Genomic DNA, 25,191 nt, shown 5'->3' with positions numbered 1-25,191 from the left:
TCCAAGTTCTTTTTCCGCCGTGTTTTTGTTCGCGTTGAATCCGCCCCTGAAAAGGTGGCGTATTAGCCTCTCATGATACTGTGGGCGATACATTGTCTTCCGCCTGTCTGTTGGTGGTGACCACCATGCTGTTTGTTTGTACCACTGTGGCAGTCAGAGTGTTAAAGTGGCTGTCTATGTTGGCGGTTTCCACCATGGTTGTGATTAAATTTTTTTTACCGCCGGCCTGTTGGCTGTTTTACCGCCGCTTTAACACCGACCGCCAGGGTTGTAATGAGGACCTATAGGTTTGTTGACGATACAATATTCTTTTTTTCCCCGTAATTACTTCTTACATAAGGGTTAACGAGCATCTAACCCTCTCTGTAGCCACACATTTAACTACCATCTATTGAGGCAAGCTGGTTCTCTTTATCCAAAAGTGTTCACTGTTTCACGTTGGTCTAAATATTGTCCTGACGACTTTTTCTCTACCTCCTCATTCTTACATATATTTGACCCACAGCGGTCATTCATTGTACTAAAGAACGCTAAATGGATGATCAGCTTTTTATTTGCTTAATTGCTGTGAAAATTAGGCAAGCTGATGAGAGAAGAGGACCATCTCCAACTATCTTTTTCTTCCTATTAAAAGGTGCAATGCATTGGCGAAGAAGCAGACTTCTGATGGCTTATGTGCTCCTCCCACCAGAGCGGAGGCAGCTACTGTGGAGAGATATTCTTATGGTATCCATTCTCAAAAAACGAATGTGTGGGTGCAAATTGTCAATCAGAGGAACACATTATTTACCTTTGTTAACGTATATTCATCCATGTGATTTTATTTTTTTACTATTACGATGTTTAGATTTTCTTCAGTTTATATTTATTTTGTTATTGTAAAGAACAATGGATGCTACAAAGTACAACCAGATTCTGAATTTTATATACGCAGTAATGTGTACCCTGATGATTTCAGTAAAATAATGAAGCATGGATTACGGAGACTTTCCAAAAAAATCACCATTGATGGTAAGTTATTTTTCAAATTACTTTGGAATTAGAAAATTGTTATACATTCATACAATTTACCGTACTTGTTTGAATGAAGCTTCATGAATTGGTGATCCTTTCAATTATATTGATCTACCTACTTATGTGTTAACAAATATTGTTTAGTCTGATTCATTTCATTATATTTTATTTTTTTAAATGATTGTTAGCGTGTGTATATATATATTACGTGCTTTTAATGTATCTCTCGTGCAACATCTGCAGTAAATAGAAATCGTCCTTTAAACGTTCTCATGTTTTTTTGGCAAATTAGGTGAAAAGGTGTTCTTTGTAGGAAAGGGGAAGAAGGCACAAGTTATCGTTGGTGAAGAATTGGCAAAACACATTTTTAATAAGTTACATTCTTCACTAATTGGAGATCACTCTGGAACTAACAAAACTAAAAAGAGTATTGGCAGCCATTTCTAGTGGCCAAACATGACTGATATTGAACAGTGGGTGAGTTATGTGTTGCTAATCTTTCAAAATAACTTCTAGGTAAAACATTTATTTTCTTTTATGTTTTTATTGAGACATACTTGTAAAGCTATTGTTAGGCAAGTTTTTCAAAGGTATTTTTGCACACATCAGTCATTTGAGCAATCAGACGCTTTTAAAGGGTGGCTTATCACCCATGGAGGCTCAAATAGCTGTTGCGGACGTGCTGCACACTCTGCGATCCATGTCTTTAGATCCTTTGTGAGCTGGTTCAATGAGTCTGCATGTCTGAGTTTGAGTGGAAGCGTGTTTGACTGGGCTACAAGGTAAGAAAACCAACTGCCTTCAGATGTGCTCTTCCTGATTCTGTGGATGGCAGCAAGGGTGGGTTTGGAGGATAAGATCTGCCTGGTGTTCTTTCCCTAACCGGTACCCACAATTGGCACGGCCCTGGCACACAGATATGTCCATTGTAAATGGTACACCTGGTACCAAGGGCCTGTTGCCAAGGAAGGTCTCTAAGGGCTGCAGCATGCCGTATGACACCCTGGAGACCCCTCAGTCAGCACAGACACGCTGCTTGCCAGCTTGTGTATGCTGGTTGGGAGAAAATGACTAAGTCGACATGGCACTCCCCTCAGGGTGACATGCCAACCTCACACTGCCTATGGCATAGATAAGTCACCCCTCTAGCAGGCCTTACAGCCCTAAGGCAGGGTGTACTATGCCCCAGGTGAGGGAATAGCTGCATGAGCACTATGCCCCTAAGGTGTCTTAGCAAAACCTTGGACATTGTAATTGCAGGTTAGCCATAAGAGTATAAGGTCTGGGGGTTTAACAAGCACGAACTCCACAGTTCCATAATGGCTAAACTGAAATATGAGAAGTTTGGTATCCAACTTCTCAGCACAATAAATGCACACTGATGCCAGTGTGGTATTTGTTTTAAAATACACCCAGAGGGCATCTTAGAGAGGGACCCGGAATACCAGTCCGACTCCTAGTGCTAGGCTGACCAGTTTCTGCCAGTCTGACACAACCAGACTAGTTTCTGGCAACATGGGGAGAGTACATTTGTCAATCTGTGGCCAGGAACAAAGACTGTACTGGGTGGATATGCTTCTCACCTCCCCCTGCAGGAACTGTAACACCTGGCGGGAGCCTCAAAGGCTCATGCCTTTTGTTACAACACCCCAGGGCATCCCAGCTAGTGCAGATGGACTTCCCCCCCCCCCCACACTTTAGGCAGCAAGGCTGGAGGAGATGATGAGGGAAACAAGGAGGAGCCACCCACCAGTCAGGACAGCCCCTAAGGTGACTCTTAACTTTTATAATTCCTCCATCTTGAGATTGGAAGATGCCCCCAAAAGCAATATGGATGTGCCCCATCACCTAAGGGTGGAGGCACCAAGAGGGTGTAGCCATTGGCTACTGCCCCAAGACCTAAACACCCCCCTAAATTGAGTATTTAGGGGCGACCCTGAACCCAGGAAATCAGATTCCTGCAACCTGCACAAATAAGTTCTGCTGACCTGAAAGCCCCGCAGAGATGACGGAAACACCAACTGACTTGGCTCCAGCCCTACCGGCCTGTCCCCAGACTCAAACTGCACAGCGACGCATCTGTCGGGGAACAGCCACTCTTGAAAGAACTCTCCCTTCCCGCCAGAAGCGTGAGACTTCTCACTCTGCATCCAATGCCCCCACCTCGAGCTCCAGAAAACAAATACCGCAGAGGGGACTCCCAGGCGACTGCGATAACGTGAGTAACCTGAGTTGAATCTTGTGGTTCTAAAATAAATTAAAATATATTTCTGATGGATACAACTACCTGTGGATTCCTCACCTTATGAATTGTATCCTTGCGCCAGCATCCGACGGAAAGTCTTCTTCCTAGCTGTCTACATCGACGAGGACGTCATAATGGCATGGCTCCACGTGACTCCGTCTGACGTCAACGTGCCAATAATAGGTCCTTGTCGGCGTACTGACATCAGTTTTCCTTTTTTCCGTGCCTTCGCCAATGGTTTTTCTTCCTGGCTCGTTGTTAACTGTAACGATTTTCGGTGGTTACAGTGTCGCCTCCGAAGAAGTCCGGTTTCAAGCTGTGTAGAGAATGCGGGGGGGTCGGATGTCTGTGACCGACCCCCACTCGGACTGTATTTGGTGCCTTAGTTCAGAGCATGATGTGGAAGGTTGCTCTTCGTGTCAGAGCATGAATCCAAAAGCTCTGAAGGAGCGCGAAGCGAAGCTCTTCTTAGCCAAAGCAAAGAAGAAGGGCCATAAAAAGGATTCCTTCCACGTTTCTCCCAAAAAGCATAAGAAGCAGCGTCATCATGACTCTCGGCACCGTTTGGAGCGGAGCCGGTCGAGGTCTCGATCTTCACGATGCCAGAAGACATGGGAGATGAGTCCTACTGTCACGCCTCAGCAGGAGAGTCCGGAGTTATCACTGGTCCCTCACTTTTCGCCGGTGCCGAGGGATCCTGATGTTCTGCAGGCAAACTATTGGACTTGGGTTAAGTCTTTTGAGTGTGTGTGTTCCTCATTTATTGCCTGTGTGTGTACAACAAATGTTTAACACTACCCTCTGACAAGCCTACTGCTCAACTACACCACCAAAAAATAGAGCATTCAAATTATCTAATTTTCCCACTATCAACCTCTAAGGGGGACCCTTAGACTCTGTGCACTCTATCTCTCACTTTGAGATAGTATATTCAGAGCCAACTTCCTACATACATCAAAATAGAACCTCATATATTGTAAATGTGAGGGTGTCACACATTATTTCCATGAGTAGTAGTGAGCTGATCCCGTGTTACAATAATGGAAAGACCTCCCTATCCCTGAAAATGAGATGTTAAAACTTTTAGAATGTAGACCAGTGTGCCAGTGACCTGGCCAAAGAGCAAAAGGCAGAATGGGAAGGGGAACAGGGTCATAGAGAAGCAATCACCAGGAGAAAGTAGAGAAGAAAATGAACCTGCAAGGATAAAATAAGGATAAAGGAAGAGTAGGACGGTAGAAGAAAATGGGATAAGGTGAAACCAAGTAAGTCTTGTTTGCCTTGGAACTGAGCAGCCCTATATTTAACATGGGCGGTCATAATACATTCAATGGCAAGATTTTTTTGGCACCACGTGCCATACTCACAAATTCATCTCAACTCCCAGCCCGTCCTCCTTGTGTAACATTGCAACCAATTAACGAACATCACAAAAAAGTCATACTCACACTTGTACTTAGCTGTCCGTCCCTTGCCCCCTCCCAACTTGTTGCCAAGTTTTGATGCAGCTTTAACTGAAGTTCACTGGCTTCCTGGTAAGCTGGTCCCCAGTGCCAGTCTTTCCCCAAAACAAGACACCTGATCCCTTGATCACAAGTGATGAGGCTCTGTATCACCCGTCTAAGTCACATAGTAAGTGTTACCTAGAGTGCCTCGGTACTGCAGAGGGTCGCTAAGAGCTGTAGCAGAACTTGTTCTTCTCTAAGGGACCCGACACTGACCTCATGCAGACTGCTTGACAAGGTGCCCCCTAAAAGTGAAAACGCAACATAAATTATGGACTGTATGCCATGTCCCCAAAACATTGCATGTAATATTTGTAAGTCACCCCTATAGCAGGCCTTATAGCCCTAAGGCATGGTGCATATTATTATATGCGTGGTCATATCTGCAAGAGAAGATATGCCCCTGCTAGGTCAGTCGTTTCTTAGATATATTAGGTGAACAGGGAATCCATTTTAGTTGGCCACTGATTAATACGAGTTGCCCAGCTCCATGATGTCTTTAATGAAAATAGGGATGTTGAACCTCTCAGGTTTTATAAGCCCTGGCGATGGATTTATTAATGCACGCATCCAGAGTGTACCTTACAGTTTCCTCCTGAAAACATAACAACTGCTTCTGAGCTAACTGACCAGTTCTAGCCAGTTTGCCACCAACAGACTAGAGTGAGATCCAGGGGTGAGATCCTTTGCTCTTTGGAGGTCAGACACAAAGCTTCTCAGGGTGAGGTGTTGGACACCCCTTCCCATAGCATGATCTGCATTCCGAGACAGATCTAGTCTCTGAAAGGGAGATGCCCACCCCCAGACCCCATCTGGAACCTGGATATTCAGGAACATTAGCTATGTAGGAGGCATTTTGCATTTCGAGGCTGGACACACCCCTAGGGTGACCAGCCCGAAATGGACACAGCCTAGGAAATTCTACTTGTGTCTGGTGGAATTTAGGACCTCTGGACATGGTGTTGCCCACTCCCCACAGAAAGTGGTCATCTACAGGGTGTTGTGACTCCAGGGTATGTAGCTGTAGCAAAGTACCCTTATTGTGGCATGGTTACCCCCACTTTTTGCTTGTCAGTATGCTAACCAGGACCCCAGTTACTGTGCACTCCCCCTGTACATTTGTTTGCTATGACTTCATACCTCCCACATTTGCATACTGGTGCCCCCATGTAAGTCCCTAGTATATGGTGCCCAGGGCGGGGAGACACCAGGGGTTGCCCATGGGCTGCAGCATGTTATGCCACCCATGGGGACCGATGTAAAATGTGTTTGCAGGGCTGGCATTGCAGCCTGCATGTAAAGGTGCATGCACCCTTTCACTGAAGATCACTGCACCAGGTCCCTGTAAGTCACTCCTAAGGCAGGGCCTCCTAGCCCAGAGGGCCTGCTGCAAGTACCGATGTCGGAGGGCACCCCTGCATGAGCAGAGATTCCCCCACAGACTCATCTCCATTTTCCTGGACTTCATTAGTGCGGGGATGCCATTTCACGCTTGTACTGGACATAGGTCACTACCTTTGCCAGCTACATAAGGGTAACTCTGAACATGGGCATGTTTGTTATCAAACGTTTCCGACTTGTAGTCCAGGAAGGCAGAACAAAAGAATTTCCTTTAGGTGACGGAGTCAACACCCTTTGCCTTTGGGTAGAAAAAAGGTGTTAAATGACTTGTGAGGGGTAGCCTCGCCAAGCCACTGGTATGCTTTGATGGCCACCATTGGTGCCATCCTCTCATAAAACCAATCTGCACCAGTTGAGGGACCCCTAATCCCTGCTCTGTCCTGGAACTGAACAATGGAAATGGGAATGACCACTCCCCTGTCTATCACCACCCCAGATGGCCCTTTGATTCTGCCATCTTGACCTTAGGGTGGGCAGAGGCCTCTGGGGGCATCTTAGTGGCCATGTGGTTAGGTGACCAGTTCCCCTTCCAGGGCTATTTATGGTCTTCCTCATGGGTGGGTTCCCAGATTCGACATGCAAGACTCCAGCAGGAATCATCTGCATTGTTTACTGAAACTTCTGGCCTCTCGAACCGCAGCTGGACTTCACAGGGACCTACAGTCCGCATCTACAGCTACGCCTCTGCTCTCCAACATTGTTTCTCTGGCTTCTTCTAGCAACTGCAACATTTCCCCGGCTGTGCATCATATGAGGGTGGCGAGTCTTCAGTCTGCCCTAAGAAGCAAACTTCCCGTGGAATTAAAGAGTCGCTCCTGTGCATCTGCAGGCATTCTGCTGCAATGATGACCGGCTGCATGGATCTCCTCTTCTATGGATTTTGTGGATCCTGCATCACAGTTGGTGGTCCTTTGTGTCCTCCCTACCAGCTGTCCAACTTGGGTGAAGGTAGGATCTTCCCTTCTCCATGCATAGTGTCTCTTGCAACTGACAAGGCTTGATGGCACCGCCTCCAGGGGAACTTCAGTCTTTGTGTTGCTCCTGTCCACATCACTCTTCCCTGTGACGCTCAGCCCTTTGCATGGTTATTCAGCGACGTGGGACTCCTTTTTAAGTGTCCTGCATGGGCCTCACCGTGACTCCTGTGCTCCTTGCCTGCGAGTCATCTGTGTGGGCTGCATCTTCTTCTTTGGACTCTCCGCACTGCCGAGGGTCGCTACGGACATCCCCTGTGGGTTTAGTTCCCTCTCCCCCTCACTTGGCCTTCCTGGACCCCAACAGCTCCACTGCTAGCAACTGCGATATTTTCCTTTTTCAGGTCTTGTATGTGTTTTTTTCACTCCACAGACTGACTGCAATCCTTCATCCAACGTGGGACGTCGACCGCATCAGCCAGGAACTCTTCACCTGCCCCAGTGTTGACCGTCTTCTTTCCACCGTCGACCAACTCCTGCATCCACCTAACACCAACACCACCCCACCCCCACTCCCCCTGGTCTAGAGTTTTGTCTGCTGTTTTTCAGTGTTCTCAATTGCTTTTTAAGCCTATTCCTGATTGTTACTGTACATGTGTAGTATGTTTACTTACCTACAATTAGAGTATTGCCTAACTAGTGTTTGTATTACTCTAATAAAGAGCCTCTATTTTCATAGCACTGAGTGCCTTCTTTCATTTGTGTAAGTGCTGTATGACTACAGTGGTATTGCATGAGAGCTTTGCGTGTCTCCTAAATAAGCCTTGGCTACTTATCCACAGCTACCTTTAGAGAGCCTGGCTTCCTTGACACTGACTCCACTTCACTCATAAGGGATACAGGGACCTTGTATAAGGTGATCATACCATAGGTAGTTAGCACACACCAGGCCAGATTCCTACAGTACTCCAGTGATTGCTACCCTTCACTCTCAATACCGGTTCCCCTAAATTGACTATTTAGGGGAACCACTGATACAAGATTGTAGGAAGATGGCTCTGGATATGCTATATCAAATTGAGATATAGGGGGTCATTCCAATGTTGGCGGGCGGCGGAGGCCGCCCGCCAGAATTCCCCCCTCCGAAATACCGCGCCGCGGTCAAAAGACCGCGGCGGGTATTACAAGTTTTCCCCTGGGCTGGCGGGCGGTTGCTGAAAAACCGCCCGCCAGCCCAGGGGAAAACGACCTTCCCACGAGGATGCCGGCTCGTAATCGAGCCGGCGGAGTGGGAAGGTGCGACGGGTGCAGTGGCACCCGTCGCGTATTTCAGTGTCGGCAAGGCAGACACTGAAATACTTTGCGGGGCCCTCTTACGGGGGCCCCTGCCGTGCCCATGCCATTGGCATGGGCACGGCAGGGGCCCCCAGGGGCCCCGCGACCCTCCCTACCGCCATCCTGTTCATGGCGGCTTTCCCGCCATGAACAGGATGGCGGTAGGGGGGGTCGGAATCCTCATGGCTGCGGAGCGCGCTCCGCAGCCATGGAGGATTCACACGAGCAGCGGAAAGTCGGCGGGAGACCGCTGACTTTCCGCTTCTGACCGCGGCTGAACCGCCGCGGTCAGAATGCTCGTTGGAGCACCGCCAGCCTGTTGGCGGTGCTCCCGTGGTCGGTGGCCCTGGCGGCCACCGGCCGCCAGGGTCAGAATGACCCTCATAGTCTGTACAGGGATTCACCAGAGTTTAGAGGCAACAAATATGATACTAATGCTGTTTTGTTGTACTGTGGTCGAGCAGTTAGGCTTATCAGAGGGTAGTGCAAAGCATTTTTTGTACACACAGGTAATAAATGAAGCATGCTCTCAAAGCCCTAATTTCAGGGCAATTCTTTTTAGATACCAAAACTTGTTTTTGTCCATTTATTTCTAGAACCACAAGATTCAATTTGCAAGGAAAGCACATTTACAAGTAAGTATCCAAAATATGTATCAATACCTATTTGTTTTAATTTGGCAATATAAATGGCTTATTTGAATATAGCAAATATGTTTTAAAAGTTGACACACTGCAATTTTCAGGAACAGTTCCGTAGGGAATAAAAGAAAGTACAGTTATGGCGGTAAGTACCAGACCTACAGTTCCATTCTCTGGGGGTTATAATACCATGGGTCTGAGTTTGAGTTAGTGCCAAGCACCCTCCACCAGCCACACAGGGCTGGCTTTATGCAGAGGTCAACGTTGCTGCCGGTTTTTACAGTGGGAACCTATGGCGACTGGGGGCACTCAGAATCAGGCCTGCTTCTAGGTAAGAAGCCTGATCATTTGAGGCTCACCACCAGATGTTAGAATTCCTGCAGGGTGGAGGTGTGAAGCACGGACACAGTGTCTGCTTTGTTTCTGGCTTACGAGAGCACAAAAGCTCTCACCCCATGGAATCAGAAACTTGTCTGTTCGTGGTAGGCTGGCGCAGACCCGTCAGTCCTGCATTAAAGGAATGGGTAAATACAGGGAGCATCTCTAAGATGCCCTCTGAGTGCATGTTTCAATAAAACCAGCACTGGCATCAGTTTGGTTTTATTGTGCTGACAAGTTTGATACCAAACATTCTAGACTTTAGTTTATGGATCTGTGGAATTCATAATGACAAACTCCCAGCCCATATACTTAATATGGCCCCACTAGACTTACAATGTCTAAGAATGGACTTAGACACTTAGGGGCATATTGTTCATGCAGGTATGCCCTCACCTATGGTATAGTGCACCCTCCCTTAGGGCTGTAAAGCCTGCTTGAGTGTTGACTTACGTATACCATCGGCAGTGGTTTGTGGTGTGGCACACTGAGAGGTGCAATGTCGAATTTGCCTTTTTCTCAGCACCAGCGTGCACAAGCTGCAATGGCAATGTGCATGTGCTAGGTGAGTGGTCCCCAGGGTGGCATGTCATGCTGCAGCACTTGGGGACTTTCCAGTTAACAGGGCCCTTGGTACCGTGGGTACTTTTTACAAGGGACTTAACTGTGTACCAAGGGTGTGCTGTTGTGTGGACACAATGCTACAGTTTTGGGAAAGCACACTAGTGCTGGGGCCTGGTTAGCAGGATCCCATCACGCTCTGTCAAGTTATCACCAATATCAGACAAAAAGTGGGGGGCAACCATGCCAACAAGGCCACTTTCCTACACAGATTCTCTGACTTTCTTCCATGACACAAAAGGAGTGTGCAACAAGACTGCAAAACCATAGACCTAAGAAGCATGACTGACGTGGTGCCAAGCCTGCTGCGCCTGGCCCTTGAGGAGCATCTGACCTGTCCTGCCACTGCAGGTTCCAAAAATCAGGGAGCGCTGTCCGTGCTTCACAAATCACCAAGAAGAACTCTTTTGGATTACAGGAGCTGCTGCCCTGCATCTGCAGGCACCCAAGGAAGAACCATGAGGACCTTGACTGCCAAAAACCCAACACTGGGCAACATCACTGCAGCTGAGCTGCCTAGCCCGAGTTGAAGTGGTCCAGTGGTGTCACCATGGTCCCCAGACACAGCCTACCCAGAGCTTGCCCTATGTGGACTTCCTGACAGCGTTTGCAGCCTGATTCTGCAGACCCCTAGCAACAGTGAGTGACAAAGACCCCATGTCTCAGGACACCTCTGCACCCGTCTGCCCTGGGCCTAGGAGAAGAGGACCAAGGCTGTCCCCACATCTCTCTGCCTCGTGAGACCTGAGGCCACTTGTTGGCTTGTTCGGACTAAACCCCAAGTCGATGCCTATAGACTGGTTCTGCGGGGCTCCTTACAACCACAAGGAACTCCAGCACCAGACCTGATGCGATAAAACACCACTGCACCTGCACCCCACAGCCTGAGGTGAAGTGGATCGGTGGTGTCACTACGTGCCTAAGGGTCTCAAGGTTCGAAACCCACGTGGGTTCCTCTGATGTGGACTCCCAATCCATCCCTCAAGCAACTTTGTGACCAAACCGGTCCCCATAGACTTACATGGGGCACTTGACGCTGAGCTGTACCCATGCACCCTGCTGCCTGAGGTGAATGGTCCGTGTGGACGAAGTCCAGGAGATTGATCACGTAAGTCGCTTTACTATACCTGTATGCAGTGCTAGTTCTTCCTTCTTCGGATAACTTTACCACATCTGAAAAATGCACTGTATCATGTTTTGCAAGCTGTAAAAATTAATAAATCAAAATATCAGACTTTATATAAAAGTACATGTTATTACTATAAATTGGTGTGATTTCTTTCAGTGTGTGTCTCACTTACCGTAGGAGTCGCTTGACCACACTACTGAAAAAAGGAGCATTTGGGATGTAATTTGTTCCTCTGATTGCTTTGACTTTTTGCGCAGTGTACCTCGTTTTGGTTCACTATATATGCTGCTTCCTACAATACTCACATACTCATGCACCCAGTAATACACCCACAGAGGCACTCGTGAACTCACACAGACCTGCTCAGAGAATCCCCAAGCACTCACACTCACTGAGGTACTCATGCGCACACTCACAGAGCCACTCAGACTCAGCGACTCGTGCACCAACTGAGTCTCTCAGACCCAGAGACCGGTAACTCCGCTCTGCACAAGTTGCCCTTGCTGCCACCCCTAGAATTGGTAACAATGCAGCCAGAGGGAGATCCTTTTCCTACATCGCAGCACAGACCTGGAACATGCTACCTCGCCAACTCAGTCAGTCCCCCTTTGTAGGAAGCTCACTCTTTATATACTATATCAAAATGACATGCACAGACTCCAGGTGTTCCACAGAGGCTAAAGTAGATACTACAAATGCATTTGTTCTACACACAGACACAATAGAAGAAGCACACACTTAGGGCCGTATTTATACTCCGTTTGCGCCGAATTTGCGTCGTTTTTTTCGACGCAAATTCGACGCTAAACTAACGCCAACTAACGCCATATTTATACTATGGCGTTAGAGGCGAATAGCGCCAAAGTTCCCGGAATGTGCGTCATTTTTTAGCGTGAACCCCTTCCTTGCGTTAATGATATGCAAGGGAGGCGTTCCCGTCTAAAAAATGACTCCCAGGCCTTTACGTGGTATTTATACTCCCGGGCAAAAGAGACGCCCGGGAGTGGGCGTGGCTAAAAACGGCGCATTTGCGCCGCTTTTTAACGCCTGGGTCAGGCATGGCGTTAAGGGACAAGTGGGCTCAAAATGAGCCCAGAGTGCCCTCCCCTGCCCCCAGGGACCCCCCCTGCCACCCTTGCCCACCCCAGGAGGACACCCAAGGCTGGAGGGACCCACCCCAGGGACATTCAGGTAAGTATTTTTTTATTTTTTTTTAATAATTTTTTTTGGCATAGGGGGGCCTGATTTGTGCCCCCCTACATGCCACTATGCCCAATGACCATGCCCAGGGGACAGAAGTCCCCTGGGCATGGCCATTGGGCAAGGGGGCATGACTCCTATCTTTACAATGATAGGAGTCATGTTGATGGGGGATGGGCGTCGAAAATAAATGGCGCAAGTCGGGTTACGACGATTTTTTCGACGTAACCTGACTTGCCCCATTTTAAGACGCCCATGCGCCATTTTCCCCCTACGCCGGCGCTGCCTGGTGTACGTGGTTTTTCTCGCGCACACCAGGCAGCGCCGGTCTGCTTGCGCCGGCTAACGCCATTCAATAAATACGGCGCCCGCATGGCGCTTCAGAATGGCGTTAGCCGGCGCAAAACTTTTTGACGCTAAACTGCGTTAGCGCAGTTTAGCGTCAAAAAGTATAAATATGGGCCTTAATGACTAAACTACAGACCAATAGGTTTTTATATAGAAAAATAAATTTTGTTTATTTCTAGAATCACAAGATTCTCTTTGCATGTAATTACATCAATAGATATTATTTCACATATATATCAATAATAATACTTTGAATGGAATTCATATAGCATACAGTTTTTGAATACATGCCAATAAAGCTATTTTAAATGTTGACACTGCAATTTTCAGGACACATCCTTGGGGAAGAAACTAAAGCACAGTTTTAGAGGTAAGTACTTGACTTAACAGTTTCAGTCTCTGGGGCTTAGGAAGTCCACAGCTGGGGGTTCAAGTGAACCCCAAGCTCCCAGCAACACTGGGCCGTTCGGGTGCAGAGGTCAAATTTGAGCCATTTTAAAGTGGGCTCCCACGGAGACAGGGTGCACTCTGAATCAGATCTCCCAGCAGAAAAGTACCTGTTCTTTGGTGGGCAGACCTGGGGGTAGGAGGGGGAGGGTTAGAGGGGCACTGTTGGGGCCACAAGGAGGCATCAAACGCACACCCTCAGTGGCACTATGGCAGCTGGGTGCAGGATGCAAACAAGGCATTGGGTTTCCAATAGATCTCTGTGAGGAGACCCCGGGGTCACTCAGATGCTGCATGTGAGGACCAGGGGGTCCCCTGGAGCAAACCCTAAGCTAGACAGGGAGGAATGTACCTGTGCTGGAGGTCGGGTTCTCTGGGGGCTGCGGGTGCAGTGGTCTTTTAGGCATCTGTAGGAGGCTGGCCTTCTATGCAGTGTGCAAAACTAGGCACACTATGCAGTGGGTCCAGGCGACCACACTTTGGTTTCCAGGAGCAAACATTAGACCACCTAATGCTACAATTGTTAAGGTAACTGGTCGAGCAGTGCGGCTAATCCAGGAGATGTACTAAGCATTTGTTGTGCTCACAAAACCAATCATGCAGCACATGCACTCAATGAATAACTCGAGACCAGAGTTTATACAAATACTCCAGTTTTATTACATTTTTAAGACCAAGATCTTTCAAATACTTTTTTAGATATTAGTTTTCAAAGTTGTAATAAAGTTAGTCTTTCTGCCCATAATTACGCACCATTGGAATCAATGTACAGTTACCATTCAAAATCGTACAATTAAGTTACCAGTCTTTTGTGGTTTTTTTTTTTTTTGCACGGTGGTCGCAGCAGTCAGTAGGCACCTTGCACCAGCCGGAGAGCCTCTTGCGGCTCCCGTTTCCGGCGGGAGCAGTGTAGGAAACGCTTTTGGCACATGGCCACCTGTAGGGGCCACTTGGAAAAGATGGTTTCTCGGGGTCCCCTTGGGCTGTCGAGGTCGCAAGGGTTTGGGGATCAATGGAGCACAGCTGGTTCCTTGTTGCGGGTGCAGAGCGGCCGGATGCGGGGTGAGATCCAGAGCTGTGCGCAACTGAGTCCTTTTGGAGGTGAGTCTCTCTGGCTGCTTACAGGACACTGTGAGCATTCTGGTGGTAGGTCCCAGGGTGTTATTAAAGTCCCTCTACAGGAGCTTCCTCCGGATCCTTTCAGCTCTTTGGGAGCTGGTTTGAGGTTGTCCCAGGGAATTGCCGTAACTCGGCCACTGGAGGGCACAGTGCCACCAATCTTGGCACACTTGTAGGTCACGTCCGGGACGGTAGTTAGTGTGTCGTGGGGTCCGGCTGCAAATTCCGGTTGTGGACATATCGGCCAGCCAGTGAAGCGACCTTCACTGGCTTATTGGATCTTGCTTGGTTTTTGAGTGGTGCCTCCACTCAAAAGGGATATCTGGGTTGATTCTTTAAGCCTGGATATTACCTGGGTTTCTCGGGCTCGGTCCAGTGTCCAGCTCCTCCACAGCAGCAATTTGCAGGTCCTGGGTGCAGCAGGCAGGGTTTGGCGCCTTTTCTTGTGCAACAGGTCTGTAGTTCTTTTGCTTTGGATCTTCTTTGGTGCATGTCTTCTTTGTATTTTGAAATCTGATTTCTTGTTCTAGGGATGTCTAATAAATACAGAATTTAGTGGGCGTTCTAGGGGAAACCTGGTAATGTCCAATGGGACACTTACCTATGGGTGGCTCCACCCACTTTAGTGTCCACTTCCTTTGGGAAGGGTGACTTCCCTAAACTTGATTGGCTAGTTTCCTTCATTTCAAGATAGAGGAAACTGAATTTGAGGGTCCACTTCGCAGACAACACCTTAGAGGTGGTGCATGCTAGGCCGCCACTCCTAATCTTTGTGTGGTTTCCCACCTTTGCTCACTCAAAAAGTGGTTGTTTTGCAAAGTGGCAACCCCTCAGATGCTAGCAGCAGGCCTGGAGGCTCGAGTTTCAGGGGCTGTAGCCCTTTGAAGCTCACTATCGGGGTTTTGCACGTTCCTGGGGGAGTGGGTGGTTAGCTCCTCCACCAAGGGAGGGCATTGGTTTACGAACCAGGGAGACTGGGCTCTCCACCAAGGTTTGTATATGGACTGTGTGGGTGTGGCAGGCTGGATGAAACCAGTCAGAAAATATGCCAGGATAGTTGGCTTTTGCAGGGGACACCTCTAAGGTGATCCCTGGGTGCATTTTATTATAAATCCAGTACTGGTACCAGTTTGAATTTATCATTCGGAGTGGTTTGATACCAAACAACCCAGGGTTCAGAGTAGCCATTATTTTGCTGGGAATCTCGTGTTGGCCAGTGTCCAGCACATACATTAAAATGGCAGCTCTATTCACTCACTATATCCCAGGTTTGCCAGGGACACGGTGGGAACATACTGCTCATTCAGCTGTGCCCTCACATATAGTATGGAGTATCCTGCCTAAGGTCTGTAAGGCCTGCTATAGGGGTGTCTTACCCATAGTTAATGCAGTGTACGGTGGACCGGGCACACAGGTAGTGTGCCAAGTAGAGTTTGTATTTTAGGTTTGCAGCAGGAGACTGTCTGCTATGGCAGTGCTGTGCACATCTTGATGCATGTCCCTTGAGGTTGTCACAATCAGTGCCACTGCCACCAGGGGCTTATCCAAAGTACTGCATGCCCTGGGTACCTAAGTACCTTTTTACTAGGGACTTGTAGTGATAGCTAAAGATGTATCCAATCACTTTTAAAATGTTTTAGGGAAAGAACACTGGTACCGGGAACCTAGTTACAGGGGTGTGGAATTTATTAAAATATCTACTTGTCCAGGGGACAGGTTGCTTCTCAAATTTACTTGTCCTGTAAAAAGATCTACTTGTCCCTTTGGTGCCATGTAGTGTGGCGACAAATTATGGCAGCAAACTCATTATTTAAGAGCTCTGATAATAGCCTCTCTGATTATGCCAAGGCTACTACCATAGTAGGGCTTGAATACTTGCAGTTTCAATCCCTACTGTAGCAATTTCCTTATTTTGCCATCTTTCTGCAGATCTCCATACTGGGGCTGGAGGAAGCAGTAAGCAATAGTTCCAGGGCTGGAATGCCTTTGAGTCTGCAAACCTACTAACCTGCATGTTTTAAAGATTTTCACCAGCTCCTCTCTAATATTTTCCCATAATAAGAAAGGTTGGACATTTACTCCTGACAATGGCAGAATTAGAACTTCTTCCAGGGTTGGGAAGAAAGTGGCCGGAGAGAAAATGAACTTGCAAATGCTCAATAGATTTTCACATGAGCAAATCTACACATGCGTATTTACCCATGCTAAAATACAGTTCACAAATATTTTATAGGGGTACGACATATACCATGGGTGCACTTTTGTGACTTTCTTTAAGAATTTGGGGCCACATGTAGGTAGGTTCAGATTTGCGAGTCGCAAATCCGAATGTAGGATGGTGTCCCTGACATCATCTGTGATTCGCAAGGGCTTCGCAAATGCCCACCTAGCATTTTGCGAAAGTGTTACCACCCATTTGAAATGGGTGCAAACTGCGATTGGTTTGCGCCCGCAGTCACAAAACAATCCTACATTGCACTTCAAGTCACAATTAAGAAGGGAACACCCCTTCCTAATTGCGAGTCGCAAACCTGTTTTGCGATTCGGTAACCAGGTTACTGAATCGCAAAACTGGGTTTGTGCATCGCAATGTGCTTTTTGCACGTCGCAAGCAGCGAAAATCACTGTTTGCGACATGCAAAAAGCTACCTACATGTGGGTCTTGGTCCCTAATTAGGTCTGGTGTTAACAAAGACATTTTGTTTTTATTAAACTTCTATTTCTCTCTCTTTCGGCTAGCTTTACTGTGAGTGATCGCATTCTGCTCTTCCACAAGGAGCATATTGGCACACAAAGTAGTTTTGTTCAGTGTCAGGAACTACAGTGGCAATCAGTGACGTAACGAAACTGGAGGGTGCCCCTTTGCAAAGAACATGGAGGAGCCCCCTCTCCAGACTCACTCAGGGCAGGTGCTGTGCTGAAGGTGCCCCCTGGAGGGCGGATGCGGGCCTTTGTTATGCCACTGGTGGCAACGTGTGCTTTTAGAGTTCAAAAACTTTTTTGGGGGTTTTTGCCAGTGTTTGTTACAATGTTGAAGGCCTGGTAGCTCCCACAGCAATAAAGTGTTACAAAAGCCATGTCAAAACAAGACACGCATTGATGAAACTAAAAGACTTATAAAAAAAATGTCAGACCAGTTGGCTTTCAGTGTTTGTTTATTTTCATGCTTCCCATATTCGTGTTGAAAATGGTTACACTGATTTTCCATTAGAAATATTTTTGGGAAATACTAGCATGCATCAACACATTTTACTAAATTACACTTCATTTGCATCTAATCAGAGAGCATTCTGGGAGCATTATACTTAGCCTCATAGCCTAAACTTCTCAAACATGTGTATACACGTTTTTTTTGTTGTTGTACTGGAACCAACGTCAGTAGTGAAGTGTGACTTTAAAACATTTATTTACAGCACTCACCCTAATAATGAAGGCTTTCAAATAATGAACCATAAATACAAGTTCGAACAGCATTATCTTTTGGAAACACATTACCTCAACTGCAGAGAGTTCCACTCTCTGTAAACAGGCAGCCAAAGGGTTTGTGCTGCAGAGGGTTGGGCCTACTTGTCCCAAGGACAAAGTAAACATAAAAACTTGTTGCCCTTGACCCCAAACAAGATGTCCCGGGCGTCGGGCGATAGGAATTCCACATCCCTGTAGTTAGCAGGATCCCAGTGCACTCCAGTCCAAGTTGCATTGGAAACCAGGCAAAAATGTGGGGGAGTACTGCAATAAGGTGCCAGTCTCTCACAGTGCAGGTATATTCATCCAGTGCTTTTGCGTTCAGGGGTCGGGGTCCTCGGTCTTCCCTCTGCAGGCATCTTTGTGGGGGGGTCGAAAGGTCAACCCAGGGTGGGCACTTGCTCACAATCACCTGATGATTCTTTAGCTGGTTGGGCCACGTGGTCACCGGCCGTAGGGTGTCTGGTGCAGGGTGGTCAGGACTCGCGTGTCTGGAGGTGTGCCAGATTCCCTGGATGTTTCCTTCTTGGACAGGGCCACTGTCCACTGCAGTTCTTGGTCCTTTTGGGTGCAGGACAGACTTCTATAACTTGGTCGAGGTGGCTGGCCCTGCTGGATGCCTCACTGTTTTTGTGCAGGTTTTTTGAGGCAGTCAGTTGTCGTTGTCTTCTCTGCTGGGGGTTCAGCTCAGCAGTCCTTCTTCTTTCTTGTCAGGTCAGCCTGAATCTCATGAGCTGGGTTCAGGTAAGCCCTTAAATCCTGGATTTAGGGGGGTTACAGGGGTCAGAGGGCAGTAGCCAATGGCTACTGTCCCAGAGGGTGGCTACACCCCGTTCTTGTGTCCACTACCTTTGGGGAGGGGGACGCAAACCTAACCCTATTGGTTTCTGTTCTCCAAACTAAGATGGATGATTCTGCAGGAAGGGGGGGGGGGGCAACCTCCGCTCTGGACACCCTAGGGATGGCCCTAGCTTTAGATGGCAGGGGGAGGGGTGAGTTTTGGGGGGGTCACTCCTCCCTGCTTTCCATAATTTTCCTGATCCCCTTGCTGCCAAAAGTGGGGCTTTGTCCGTGTGCGGACAACTCAACTAGCTGGAGTGCCCCATGGCACTGTAACAAGAGGCTTCAGCCTTTGAGGCTCACCATCAGCTCCTGCAGGTGTGATATTGGAAATGGCCCTTTTTGCAGGGTTATCCCCAAACGTTTTGCTGCCTTCCTACAATATTTTTCTGGTCCGTTTTTGACGGTTTATTGTCTGTGCACTTCACCACTTATAATCAGTGCGCAAGTGCTCCCTATAGAGCTTGTACCGTTTGGTTTATCCATGAGTGTCATATTTGATTTACTGGTAAGTCCCTAGTAAAGTGCACTAGAGTTGCCCAGGGACTGTAAATCAAATGCTACTAGTGGGCCTGCAGCACATTAGTAGCCCTGTAACCATGGCTCGGACCTGCCACTACAGTGTCAGTGTGTGCAGTTTTAAACTGCCAATTCGACTTGGCAAGCTTACCCACTTGCCAGGCCTAAACCTTCCCTTTTTACTACTTGTCAGGCACCCCGAAGGTAGGCCCTTGGTAGCCTCATGGGCAGGTTGCAGTGTATGTTTAAGGGAGTACATATATGTAGGACCTTGACTCTGTATATACTATTTCAAATTGAGAAGTAGTGTGCACAGAGTGCAAGGGTTCCCCTTAGAGGTAAGATAGTGGCAAAAAGAGATAATTCTAATGCTCTATTTTGCAGTAGTGTGGTCGAGCAGTAGGCTTATCAGAGGGTAGTGTTAAGCATTTGTTGTACACACACAGGCAATAAATGAGGAACACACACTCAAATACTTACTCCAGGCCAATAGGTTTTTATATTGAAAAATAGCTTTTCTTAGTTTATTTTAAGAACCACAGGTTCAAGATTTACATCAAACACTTTAAATGCAAGGTACTTCACATAGATACTTTAGGAACTTTGAATAAACACAATATCATGTACAGTCTTTGTAGAAATGGCAATAAGCTATTTTAAGTGGAAACAGTGCAAAAATCAACAGTTCCTGGGGGAGGTAAGTAAAGGTTAGTTTTGGAGATAAGACAGACACTTACAAGTCTCAAGTTTGGGGCATAGGCAGCCCACCATTGGGGTTTCAAGGCAACCCCAAAGTTACCACACCAGCAGCTCAGGGCTAGTCACGTGCACAGGAAAGAGGTATCCAAAACACATAGGCGTCTATGGGGAACAGGGGTGCTCCGGTTCCAGTCTGCCAGCAGGTAAGTACCTGTGTCCTCTGGGGGGGCAGACCACGGGGTTTTGTAGAGCACCGGGGGGGGGGGGGGGACACGAGAAGGCACACAAGGTACACCCTCAGCGGCACAGGGGCGGCCGGGTGCAGTGAGTAAAGCAGGCATCGGGTTTTAGGTTGAAAACAATGGAGGAACCGGGGGGGGGGTCACTCTAGCGTTGCAGGCAGGCACAGCGGGGGCTTCTCGGGACAGCCACCACCTGGGTGGGCTCGGCAGAGGGTCACCTGGGAGTCGCTCCTGCACTGAGGTTAGATTCCTTCAGGTCCTGGGGGCTGCGCGTGCAGTGTTGGTTCCAGGCGTCTGGTCCCTTGTTACAGGCAGTCGTGGTCAGAGGGAGCCTCTGTATTCTCTCTGCAGGGGTCACTGTGGGGGCCCAGGGGGGTCGTCTCTGGCTACTCACAGGCTTGCAGTCGCCGGGGAGTCCTCTCTGTGGTGTTGGTTCTCTGCATCTCGAGCCGGGGACGTCTGGTGCAGAGTGTAGTGTCTCACGCTTCCGCAGGAAATGTGCAATCTTTGGAAGTTGTTTCTTTGTTGCAAATAAGTAGCTGGTTTTGAACAGGGCTCCTGTTCACAGGAGGTTCTTGGTCCTTAGGTTCAGGGCAGTCCTCTGAGGCTTCAGAGGTCGCTGGTCCCTGTCGGATGCGTCGCTGTTGCAGTTTTCTTTGAGTCCGGCGACAGGCCGGTACGGCTGGGTCGAACGCAGTTGTCGTCTCCGTCTTGTCTGCAGGGCTTCAGGTCAGCAGTCCTTCTTGGTTTAGGTTGCAGGAATCTAGTTTCCCAGGTTCTGGGGAGCCCCTAAATACTGAATTTAGGGGTGTGTTTAGGTCTGGGAGGGCAGTAGCCAATGGCTACTGTCCTGGAGGGTGGCTACACCCTCTTTGTGCCTCCTCGCAGTGGGGAGGAGGGCACATCCCTAATCCTATTGGGGAATCCTCCAAACTCAAGATGGAGGATTTCTAAAGGCAGGGGTCACCTCAGCTCAGGACACCTTAGGGGGTTTCCTGACTGGTGGGTGGCTCCTCCTTGTTTTCCTCATTATCTCCTCCAGCCTTGCCGCCAAAAGTAGGGGCAGTGGCCGGAGGGGCGGACATCTCCACTAGTTGGGATGCCCTGTGGTGCTGTAACAAAAGGGGTGAGCCTTTGAGGCTCACCTCCAGGTGTTAACAGTTCCTGCAGGGGGAGGTGAGAAGCACTTCCACCCAGTACAGGCTTTGTTCCTGGCCAGCAACATGTCTGGTCTGTCGCAGGCTGGCAAAAACTAGTCCGCCTACACTAGAATTCTGGTTGGCATTCAGGGGGCATCTCTAAGATGCCCTCTGGGTGTATGTTACAATAAATTGCACACTGGCATCAGTGTGCATTTATTGTGCTGATAAGTTTGATACCAAACTTCCCAGATTTGTGTTACCATTATGGAACTGTGGAGTTCATGTTTGACCAACTCCCAGACCATATACTCTTATGGCTACCCTGCACTTACAATGTCTAAGGTTTTGCTTGGCCACTGTATGGGCATAGTACTTATGCCCTCACCTGTGGTAGAGTGCACCCTGCCTTAGGGCTGTAAGGCCTGATAGAGGGGTGACTTACCTATGCCACAGGCAGTGGGAGGTAGTCATGGCACTCTGAGGGGAGTCCTATGTCGACTTAGTCATTTTCTCCCCACCAGCACACAAGCTGTGAAGCAATGGGCATTAGGGGCAATAGGATTAGGGATGTGCCCTCCTCCCCACAGGGAAGAGGCATAAAGAGGGTGTAGCCACCCTCCAGGACAGTAGCCATCGGCTACTGCCCTCCCAGACCTAAACACACCTAGGTCTAGGAAACTAGATTCCTGCAACCTGAAGAAACGAGGAGGACCGCTGACCTACAAGCCTGCAGAGAAGACTGGCGACCACAACTGCTTTACCGGCCTGTCTCCAACTTCGAAAACCTACAACCAGCGGCGCATCCATCAGGGACCAGCGACCTCTGAAGCCTCAAAGGACTGCCCTGGATTAAAGGACCAAAAAACTCCCTTGAACAACGGCCCTGTTCAAAACCAGCTACTTCTTTGCAACAAAGAAGCAACTTTCAAAGACTTCACGTTTCCCGCCAGAAGTGTGAGACTTCACACTCTGCACCCGACGCCCCCGGCTCAAGATCCAGAGAACAAAAACTACAGGGAGGACTACCCGGTGTCTGCGAGCCAGTGAGTGACAAGAGACGACCCCTCCCTGAGCCCCCACAGCGATGCCTGCAGAGAATCCAGAAGCGCCCCCTGACCGTGACCTCCAACAAGGGTCCGGCGCCTGGAACCAACACTGCACCCTCAGCACCCAGGACCTGAAGGAACCAAACTTCAGCGCAGGAGTGACCCCCAGGTGACCCTCTCCCTTGTCCAGGTGGTGGCTGTCCCAAGAACCACCCCCTGTGCCTGCCTGCACCACTAGAGTGACCCCCAGGTCCCTCCATTGAAACCAGACGCCTGCTTTGCACACTGCACCCGGCTGGCCCTGTGCTGCCGAGGGTGTATTTTGTATGCCTACTTGTGCGCCCAATCCTCCCTCCATTCCCCCCCTCCATCCCCCCCAGTCTGCCCCTAAGGACGCAGGTACTAAATTGCTGGCAGACTGGAACCGGAGCACCCCTGTTCTCCATAGGCACCTATGTGTTTTGGGCACCACTTTGACATCTGCACCTGTCTGGCCCTGAGCTGCTGGTGTGGTAACTTTGGGGTTGCCTTGAACCCCCCAACTGTGGGCTGCCTATGCCCCAGAACTGAGACTTTAAAGTGTTTTACTTTCCTCCTAATCTAACCTTTACTTACCTCCCCCAGGAACTATTGATTTTTGCACTGTCCATTTTGAAAATAGCTTATTGCCATTTTTGCAAACACTGTATATGATAGTGCTTTTATTCTAAGTTCCTAAAGTATCTAAGTGAAGTACCTTACATTTAAAGTGTTAACTGTAAATCTTGAACCTGTGGTTCTTAAAATAAACTATGAAAATATTTTTCAATATAAAAACCTATTGGACTGGAGTAAGTCTTTGTTCATCATTTATTGCCTGTGTGTGTACAACAAATGCTTAAGAGTACTCTCTGATAAGCCTACTGCTCGACCACACTCCCACAAATAGTGCATTAGTATTATCTGATTTTGCCACCTTCTTACCTGTAAGGGGAAACCTTTGGATTTGTGCAGACTATTTCATACTTTGAAATAGTATACACAGAGCCAACTTCCTACACATGGCCCCAGAGGTTCACACTCCTACTAAAGTCTTCTGCCCACCTCAAGGACCGATAGGTTTTGTGAATCCTAAGGACTTGCGGTTCTTACTCCCTATCAGTTGGTGGATACTGCTCAGAACTCCGAGGCTACAGCTCACTGTTAGGTGCCTTTGGATTCCAGCTCATCTTCTGATCACCTGATTTCATTGGACGGACTGGATAAGAACCAGTTTTTTCATCCATACAATGTGAGTCATAAAACTTCTTGGTACTAGAAATTGTTTATCCTCCAAATCCAGAGGGTAAAGTACATTGCGTATTTTGTTCCTCATCAGACAACCACATGAAGTCTTGTGTTTTTCCTTCACTTTCTTTTGCCTGTTATTGAAGGTCTTACTGTTACAGAAGCGGCAGCCTCCACTTCATATGTTCTGGAGAACATAGCAAGGGTGAAAAGGACACTTTGTGATTTCATACCTGAAACGCCCAAAAAAGGCTCAACCATGTTGTCCTTCTAAAGTCTGACCTAAGCAGGGGAAAAGGCTGTAGAGTGTTGTTTGCTGCCCCCAGTTCCCATCTCAACCAGACCTGTATTTTCCTACTTGTATCTTGTTGTATCATACAAAAGTTAAGTACTTCGAAATTGACTGAGGTTTACCTTCCATTAGAGAAACCTTTCAAAAGTCTGTGTATGGATACCTACCTTCCATAAGCCACCACTTTGCCATGCAATCATCCACAACATTTTAGTTCCACTACTTGAGGAAATCGGCGTAGTGACGTCTGTTCTTTTCTGTGCCACACGCTGATGTGGAGAAGAGATACCCTGTTAATTTTTTAAGTGTATTGGACCCTTTTGTCTGTTTTTTGTGTTGACCCTTGGCGCCTCATGATGTCCCCGAAGAACGGGTTCAAGCCTTGCAAGGCCTGTCACCATATGATGTCTGGGACAGATCGGCATCCGGTCCGTTTGTGTTTGTAGTGCAACCCGAAGTTGTGCTTTGAGTGCCAGGCCATGCACCCGAAGGCTTTGAGGGAGCGGTCCCTAAAGCTCATGAAGGCCCGACGCTCGACTCTGCATCGTTCATGGTGTCACTCATGAGGAGTGTTTTGAGACTGTTCGCGGAGTCACCACCACTCATCATCATAATATTTGTGTTATTCAGGTCAGAGAAAGAAGTCGTCAAAGAAGGCCAGACGTTTTCCAACTTCACCGCATCGCTCAGCCGATGCGACGTGGGAGGAGTGTCCTTGCTGTGCTCCGCACCTCCCCAGTTTTCCGTGAGCCAGGGCGACCCTTGCCAAACTCAATGTGTTTTGAGGCCATGCGCCTCATATTTGGTCATTCTGACCCTTCTGTGGCACCTTCGAGGCCTAGGGGTTCATATGAGGGCCCTTTTGGTTCCACGCCAGCGTCTTTGGCCTCTGCCCCCAGTGGTCCCTCCGGATCCTTGCTGACCCTGGTCGTGCCATCGCGACCTTCCCCGACACCAGCTAGGTCATCAGTGCTTCTGACATTGGTGGTGCACACGATCGACGTTGACCCAATTCTTACCCACGATGACCCGGAGAAAGAACGGCGCCTGCAGACGCAGCTTCTGACTTCGATGTGGTTCTCACCCCAGATTGGGTTTGGACCCTTATTACTATGGGTACAAATACAAGGAAGGATAGGAGGGGACGCTGGACCCTTTAGAATACCAGCTAGATAACCCTGATTTGGACTGGGCACAGGAATAGGGTGAAGCTAATGGTCTGGATACTTCTCCAGATGCTGACATGCATTCTCCTCCTACCGTGGCTACGGCGGAGGGAACCTCTTATTCTGTTGTGGTCAGTAGGGTGGCTGAGGTCATTGACATGGAGCTGTCCACTGTAGCGGTCAGGACGAATCTCCTGACGGAGGTGCTTCAAGCTGG

The 25,191-nt window shown here is 48.4% G+C and overlaps 1 long non-coding RNA gene across 1 annotated transcript in view; it reads left to right on the top strand.

Annotated features, from left to right (window-relative positions):
• Positions 1 to 654: 654 nt before the first annotated feature.
• LOC138248847 (uncharacterized) overlaps positions 655 to 25,191 on the top strand; it is a 39,932-nt gene continuing 15,395 nt past the window's right edge. The window contains exon 1 of the long non-coding RNA XR_011194648.1: positions 655 to 1,011. This is a non-coding gene — a long non-coding RNA (uncharacterized lncRNA). The remainder of the gene's footprint in view (positions 1,012 to 25,191) is intronic.

This window comes from Pleurodeles waltl, chromosome 8, assembly GCF_031143425.1.
Source record: "Pleurodeles waltl isolate 20211129_DDA chromosome 8, aPleWal1.hap1.20221129, whole genome shotgun sequence".
NCBI classification, from domain to species: Eukaryota; Metazoa; Chordata; class Amphibia; order Caudata; family Salamandridae; genus Pleurodeles; species Pleurodeles waltl.
This window is presented reverse-complemented; position numbering and strand designations above follow the sequence as displayed.